The sequence below is a fragment of the Festucalex cinctus genome, chromosome 13 (genome assembly GCF_051991245.1).
Source record: "Festucalex cinctus isolate MCC-2025b chromosome 13, RoL_Fcin_1.0, whole genome shotgun sequence".
In the NCBI taxonomy this organism is placed as follows: domain Eukaryota; kingdom Metazoa; phylum Chordata; class Actinopteri; order Syngnathiformes; family Syngnathidae; genus Festucalex; species Festucalex cinctus.
The window spans coordinates 4,266,712-4,274,664 of NC_135423.1; the positions used below are offsets into that span (position 1 = coordinate 4,266,712).

General features: G+C 39.5%; 1 protein-coding gene across 3 annotated transcripts in view; it reads right to left on the reverse strand.

The window, feature by feature from the left end:
- Positions 1–6,467, reverse strand: part of LOC144033273 (rho guanine nucleotide exchange factor TIAM1-like) — a 55,564-nt gene extending 49,097 nt beyond the window's left edge. For all 3 annotated transcript variants that reach the window (XR_013287916.1, XM_077541284.1, XM_077541283.1), the window contains exon 1: positions 6,320–6,467. The gene's annotated coding sequence lies outside the window, so the exon portion shown is untranslated. The remainder of the gene's footprint in view (positions 1–6,319) is intronic.
- Between the last annotated feature and the right edge of the window lie 1,486 nt (positions 6,468–7,953).

Here is a 7,953-nt window from a genome sequence, read left to right on the forward strand (position 1 = left end):
GCATTCCGGCCAGGACGGGAGATCATTAGCTGACGATTCCGACAGCGGGAAAACTCTCGAGAGTCGGCATCAAAGACACAAAAGTCATTGAGGATTCACGGGGAAGCGCGCAACCTGCAGGTTGAGCCTAATTCTGCTTGTTAAAATAAAAAGATGCTTGGAGCGCATCCAATTGGAGACCAGCGTATACGTGAGCACGCTACAAAAATAACTCTCCATATACTAACTGCCACATGTTGTGAAGTGTTTTACAATGTAGACATCTACAATTGGGTTTTTGAATAACAGACAGGAAGGCATATTCCAAAATCTGGTATCCAGCTTCATTTTTAGAGGCGCACGTGAATTACAAATTGACTTGTGACGTAAATCTCTACATTTCCACTCATTTTCACTATGCAGGCATTAACTCATTTGCTCCCAATAACGTGTAAATACGTTTTTTTTAATGTTTTAAGTTTCCCAAAGACGTATTTATACGTTTTTTTTTTTTTTTTATGCTAGAGCATACAGAAGGCTTTGATGCAGCCTCTCAACTGCAAAGAACGGTTGAAGAAATGGTAGTTATGACACAAACGGCCAGCAGGTGGCAGCAGAGCAAAGGAGATCAACCAGGGCCATCTAGAAAAAAAAGCTAAATTACTTTTAGCTTTAAATAGATTTGTGAAAACTGATGAAATATATATATATATATTAATAATTTAAAAAAATATATTCAAGAATAAAAAAAAAATCTGCAAAGCTATTGATGATATGTGTGACTAGATGAAAATGTAGTTACATTATCTCAAATTTTAGGGGTTAAAATGACACCACTTAGGGGCGGTCTGCAAACTTTTATTACCCACTCAAGGCAATAACCCTCCTGGTCTGCTCTGCAACACTCGGCCAACGTTGGTGCAACATATTTTGCCAAGAGTCAGACCTTAAAAATAAAATGTATGCCATTCGATATTACAGTTTGACCGCGCTGTGTCACTCAATAAACAAGCACAAAATAGTTTTGAGTGTAGCTGCTAAATAAACCACCATGGAAACAAAAACTGTGTTCAATCTGTTGATACTGGAATGCTTTTATTTTGAAATTCTGACTTTTGACAGGATGTGTTACATTGATTTTGACTCACCTGTGTGTGCAAACCGGGAGGCTTGTTATTATCTTGAGTTGATTGTGGAATACGACTTGCTGGTTTTATATTTGTTTGTTTGTTTGTTTTGTTTTGTTTTCTCTTGCACAATGCGGCAGAAAGTTGCCAGTGGCAGCCATTTGATAGACGAGAATTATATGGTGAACAATTCAAGAACGAACCAATCAAATCTTCTGCCCTTTTCGTTTCAATCCATATGCCAAAAGGTGTATTCAAGTTCAAAATTATTTATTTATCTATTTTATTAGTGATTGACTTCACAATCAAATGTGTTATGTGTTAGGGGTGTCAAAATTAGTGCGTTAAATTTGAGTTCATTTGAAGTTCCTTTAACGCCACTAATTTTTTTTAACGCACGATTAATTAATAACCACCCTTTACTTGGAAAGCCTGTACTGGGGTAATTCCAATTGCAATGCAGCAGACACGTCCACATCAAAATTTAGCAGTAATAAATGTAACAATATGCACAATGCATATATTTGTGGAGACTGGGGTCAATTTGTATTTCGTAATTTTAAAAATGTTCAGAATTCACAAGTTACTCCATGTTAAAGATTAAATAAATACGAAAACAAAACTACACTGAGCTGTCACCAATGTCTTACGAATGCAATTATGTCATCTTGGGCAGAAAAATGACAACACAAATCAATATCGCACTCGTTTTTTTTTTGTTTTTTTTACTGTACAGTAAGTTTTTAAATTTTAACTGAATTTTATGAATTGTTATGAAATTACTAGATCAATGCGGCCACATTTCTATTAACTCATTCAATCCCAAAAACGTATAAATACGTTTTTAATACTTTCTCATTCACAACCAAAAACATATTTATACGTTTTTTTAAATGTTTTTTTTATGCTATAGCAAACAGAATACTATAGCTTCTGACCTAAAGAAGTCGCTTAAAGCAATGGTAGTATTACAAAAAACGGCCATCAAGTGGCAGAAGAGTATCAGAGATCAGCCATGTTCCAACAAGCTTTTTTTCCCCCAGTGTTTTTTTTGGTTTTTTTTCCTGATGACAAGAGAGTCTAATCTTTCTTTTAGTAGGTGTCCATGTTTTTATAGCACTAGAACATAATATTCTGTGGGCCTTGCAAAATCAGTCCAAATCCAGTCAAACAGACGGGATTGTTTCAGTCAGAATGGGTGGGAGGGAAAGAGTTAAGTTTAACATTCGTTTCCATGTTTATGCTAACAAGAGTATGAAAACTTGTAAAAAAAAAATATTTTATTGTACATTTTTAGACCAAATATAAAATTTGCGATTAATCCTGAGTTAACTATTGAAGTCATACGATTAATTACCATCAACATTTTTAAATCGCCTGACACCCCTAGTGTGTATGCTACGTATTTATTGGACAGTATTTCCTACAGTAAATATTGCTTTGGTTTTCCTACGATTCCGTTTTAGTCAGCCTCTCCTTCGTTGCGAATACAATCGGACGCCGAACGCGCCATGCTGACATTCACCACCAGCAGCAGCCTCTGCTCGTTTGCCAGCCGCTCAAGTCGTTTCCCACACTCAGCTGGGGAAACGCGCTCATCTGTCACGTCGGCCACACGGAGCGAAAGTGCGAGAGTGCAACTGCACACGGCGCACACCCGCCCGCAGTTGAGTTGCGGGCCTCTCCAACCGCCATGGAATCGTTACCAGAAAGACAAAAATAATAATAATAATCACTTAACCGAGACCACCGTGACCTCAGCTTTGAAGCTGGAGTCATTAGAGGGGAGCTGAAAATGCTTAGGTGGGCTCATCATCATCATCATCATCATCCACATTGCAGAGAAAGTGGTTCTGACGTCACGGGGATGCTTGCCGCAAACGGGATAAATCACAACAATAATTAAAAAAAAAAAAAAAAAAAAACACGCATACATTGCGTCAATGCGAGCTTTAAAAATTGAAATCTTATTACCAATTTCGTTTGCTTTGGTTCTGATTCGGAATGTGGACATCTGCTTCGAGCAGGGGTGGTTCTATTCCAGTGGGATATACGGCGACGGGCCACCCCGTAATCATCAAAAATCCCCCAAATGTTTGCCTTTAACAGGTGTTGAAAACAAACAAACTTAATACTTTGTCCTCATTCCCAAAAACGTGTTTACATGTTTTTCTTCTTTTCCCCTTTTTTTTATGCAAGAGCATACAGGAGGCTTTGATGCAGCTTCTGACATGGCGAGGTGGCTTAAAGCAATGGTTGTTATTTAAAAAACAAACAAACAAAAAAACACGCATACATTGCGTCAATGCGAGCTTTAAAAATTGAAATCTTATTACCAATTTCATTTGCTTTGGTTCTGATTCGGAATGTGGACATCTGCTTCGAGCAGGGGTGGTTCTATTCCAGTGGGATATACGCCGACGGGCCACCCCGTAATCATCAAAAATCCCCCAAATGTTTGCCTTTAACAGGTGTTGAAAACAAACAAACGATAATACACTAATACACAAAAATTATTGTTTGATTGTTTTTTTTGGGGGGGTTTTTTGTTAACTCATTCAATCCTAAAAATATGTAAACACGTTTTTTAATACTTTGTCCTCATTCCCAAAAACGTGTTTACATGTTTTTCTTTTTTTCCCCTTTTTTTTATGCAAGAGCATACAGGAGGCTTTGATGCAGCTTCTGACATGGCGAGGTGGCTTAAAGCAATGGTTGTTATTTAAAAAAAAAAAAAAAAAAAAACGGCCAACAGGTGGCTTGTTGCAACAAGCTCTTTTTGGCAGTGTTTTGACCAGGAATGTAATGATGAAACTTAACGATAATTGCTGCAAAACAGAAACAGATACAAATATTCTTTTTTTTTTTTCTTGACGAAAGAAGAGACTAATCTTTCTTTTGGTAGGTTCCATGTTTTGACGGCAATACAACACAATACTCTGTGAGCCTTGCAAAATCAGTGAAAATCCAGTAAAACGAAGGGGGTTGCTTCAGTGAAAATGGCTGCCAGTCAAGGAGTTAATAAAGCTGGACAATGTCAAAGTAGAACCTTGTTCCAAACACAGCCAAAATCAAAATCAAGTCAAATCTTACATAAGTTTGAGCCCATCAAGTCCCGAGTTGTAAAACTGACTTGTCACGTGACTCGAGTCCTCCACCCTGCTGCTCATGTGCAAAGTTGACTTGGGCGTCATTTCCATTGCAAATGAATGAGCAGTTATGTGCGAGTGGGCCGCACATGAACGCACGGGGGCTTCAACGATACGCGCTCGTCTGCACGTCAACAACGTTTGGGACGCACTCACACTGTATGCGCGTGTGTGACACAATTACACTGCAAGGAACATTCCTGACGGTAGACAACACTCGACATCTTTGTGATGACACGGGCGGGGGAGGGGGGGGGGAGGGGCAGCTCCGAATACATACAGAGAAACTCGGTTAAAAGCCAACATCGGCCTACTCTATGGAGTATTTCAGAGGTGGCTCTGGAGAGATCACAATAATTGTGATAGAATCAACAATAATCATAAAAAGGAGTGACGCGTTTTATGTGAAGCAACTCACCTCACCTCACATGGTACCTGCCACAAATAGCGAAAATGTGATGTCCCACTAAATTGCTTTATAATGACCTATACACAGTGTTAACTCATTCACTAACAGGCATTATCATTGAAGCAACCTTCGCTCCCGGCTGTTTGACTGATTTTGCATGGCCCACAGAATACTACTGTGTTCTCTTCTTTCATCAGGAAAAACAAAAAAAAGTATATTTGTATCCATTTTGCAGCAATTAGCATTAGAATATGGCTAAGTTTCATCATTCTTCACAAACTTGTTGAAAATACTGGGAAAAAGAGCTTGTTGCAACATGGCCCTGGCTGATCTCTTATACTCTGCTGCCACCTGCTGGACGTTACTAACTACTATTGCTTTAAGCGACCTCTTCAGCTCAGAAGCTGCATCAAATTCTGTATGCTGCAGCATAAAAAAAAATAAAAAAAATCGAGAAAAAAACAGATAAATACGTTTTTGGGAGTGAAGGACAAAGTATTAAAAAACGATTTATACATTTCTGGGGTTGAATGAGTTCACAGTTTCAGACCACAAAATGAAATATCTTAAAACTTTATTCCAGAAGGGAAATAAATGGTTTACAGACAATTTGTTTCAGAAAAAAAATTAGAACTGAATGTTTTTGTAAAAATGACCTTGCGACTAGCAATGCTATTTGTTAGCCTGTATATGGTGTTTTGAAGAGCATGTTCGCATTAAGCTAGCAAAAATTGTGTGGTTGGCGCACGTCTTTCTTTATGTTTTGTTTGACAGTAAAGTTCATGCGAGAGGGCCAATAAACAGCTTGAAGATTGTTTTTTAATTTTTTTAAGTCTAACTGTTACGCATTTTTTTATTACGAGATTTCTCCCTAAGTAAAAAGGTGGCTTTTATTTTGTAGACGCCCACAGGAAGTGGCGCGCTGTCTTGTTAATTTGAGTTTTAATTCTTCTGTTGTCAATTGCGTGTTGGACTCTCGGCCACGGTTGCTGTTTTACCGCCGCTCGAGTTGTTCAGCAGAAATAAATATGCCCCGAGAAGAAGGCTAAAGAAAGCACCTGTGAAGACGACGTTTATTTGCACTACGAGAGCCATTTCCGCGTCCTGCTCGCCTTAACACTAACACAAAAAAACTTGTTTATTTTTTTTTACACTTGTGGCGGTAAACAAGGCTTTCCTCAGGTGAACCAAAGAGGAAGATGAAGAGCAAAATCATCATCAGCAGCCCTGGCATCAAAGCACTTCGAGCTTCTGTTAGCCACATGACGCTGCAAAAAAATTTTTTTTAAAAATGCAACAATTTCACACAGGCTGAGCACGCAACCCACCCAATTGCCCCCCCCTCCTCCCCCAAACCCATCAGCATTGACGTCACAGCTGTTTCCACACATGCAAATGAAATGCACCGAACCCCCCTCAAATGAATGAGCGACTTCAAGTGGTGGCGTGTGCGTGTGCGCGTGCGCGAGACGCCAAAATTGCACTGCGGCGCGACCTTGTCCGGGCTCCATCAACTCACCGCCGAAACGCCACGCGGGAAGAGACGTGCACGCGCATGCGCACGCGCACGCGGGTGATTTATTCCTTGGCCACGACCGGGACGTACGTCGCACTTCCGGGGTGCAGCGCCAACAATTCTTATTACGTCCGCCTACCTTCCTCGTCGTCACGTTCCACGTCGCGGCGCGCCGGCGTCCATCGTGACATCGAAGCGGCCCCAAAAAAAAAGCTGTCGTCTTGTGCTGTGCTCCACGCGTGTTGTTTGCGGCCGGGAGGAGGTGCAGGAGGAGGCGGTGGAGCGCCTCTCCCCCTTGTGGAGGTGCGTGCAAGTGGACGCGAGCGGACGTCACTCGACGCGCGCAGCCAATCAGCAGCGAGCCGTCGAATCCTCATTGATTTACTGATGATGGGGGGGGGGCGACCAATTGTTGATTGTGTGGGTCAAGCACACACGGCATGCGAAACGTTCCCAAACAGAGCTTTAATTGTTATCATTTCTAAAATCTCATATAAACCGTGTAATCGAAGCCCATTTTTATTGCATTATAAAAAGAAAATAATAGCCCATTTTTTTGTGTGTAAAAACAAGATAAAGTTCCCTTTGTCCTCCATGATGACAAAATGAGATTTTATGGAGAAAAATATGTGCTATATCATTTACTTCCTTCCAATATTTGTGTTTAATCAGCAAAACTATCACTTTGAAATGATTACCAGCTCAAACGTAACCATGTTTTTCTTCTCTAAATGTCACATGACTTCATTTTACATCGACACTAACAATGCAATAAAAAAAATAAAAAATAAAATCAGAATAATGTGGTCAGGTGAGACGTGGCTCAAAATAACAACTAAAGGTAATTAACTATTGATTGTATTTATTCATGCACTGCATTAGTATATAATTTTAATTCAATATAAGAATTCATCTTACATTTATTCAATGCATGTTAAGTGATATACGCTTGAAATTCAAATTATATTTTTAAAAAATCATGAAATAATTCACCGTAATGATTATAAACATTCCATTGTTTTGAGAACGACTGTATGTATTTATATACTCTTCCCCCTAAACCAAACAAGTTGTAGATGATCGCACAGGTTGAAAAATCAGATTAGAAATGAATCTTCACCCGACTTATTAGAGTATTTTTTTTCCTTTTGCTTTTCTGATTATTCTTATTAAATTATCGCGAAACTGGGACCACTGCTTGCTCAAGTTTATTTTACTTATATCGCCCCAACTAGCAACAATATCGAGCTCATTCAAATTCATTGGATTCAATATCCCTTTGAGAACAACAAAATAAAAACCAGTCGATTAATTGCATTGTGTCTTTTTTTTTTTTTTTTAATATAAAGTCACTTGACATAATGATTCCCCATGACGCTGGTCAATCATGACAGCTCTGCCACTGGAGGGCGCCACAACAACATAGCTTTGAACTTTCAGCATCAACAGGTAAAGAAGAAGTAGCAGGTAACTGAACACAACACACTTTTGGCTCCTTCTAAACGGAAACATTGTCAATAAAGCTTTTTTTTTTTTTTTTTTTTTTGTACTTCGACACTTAAACTAGATTTATTTTCCTTGAAATATACAAAAAGATAGCAAAGGGTGGCAAGCATGTACAGTATTTACAGTCAGGATGGGCCTTTCCTGTCGTTCTTGTTTGTTTTTGTTTTGGTGAGACGACAACGTGAGGTTTATCACCAGCGCCCCCTTGAGGTTGGGGGGGAGAGGTGCGCTCCTCTGAAAGGTGGGCCCCTTCTTGTTGTCGTTCGG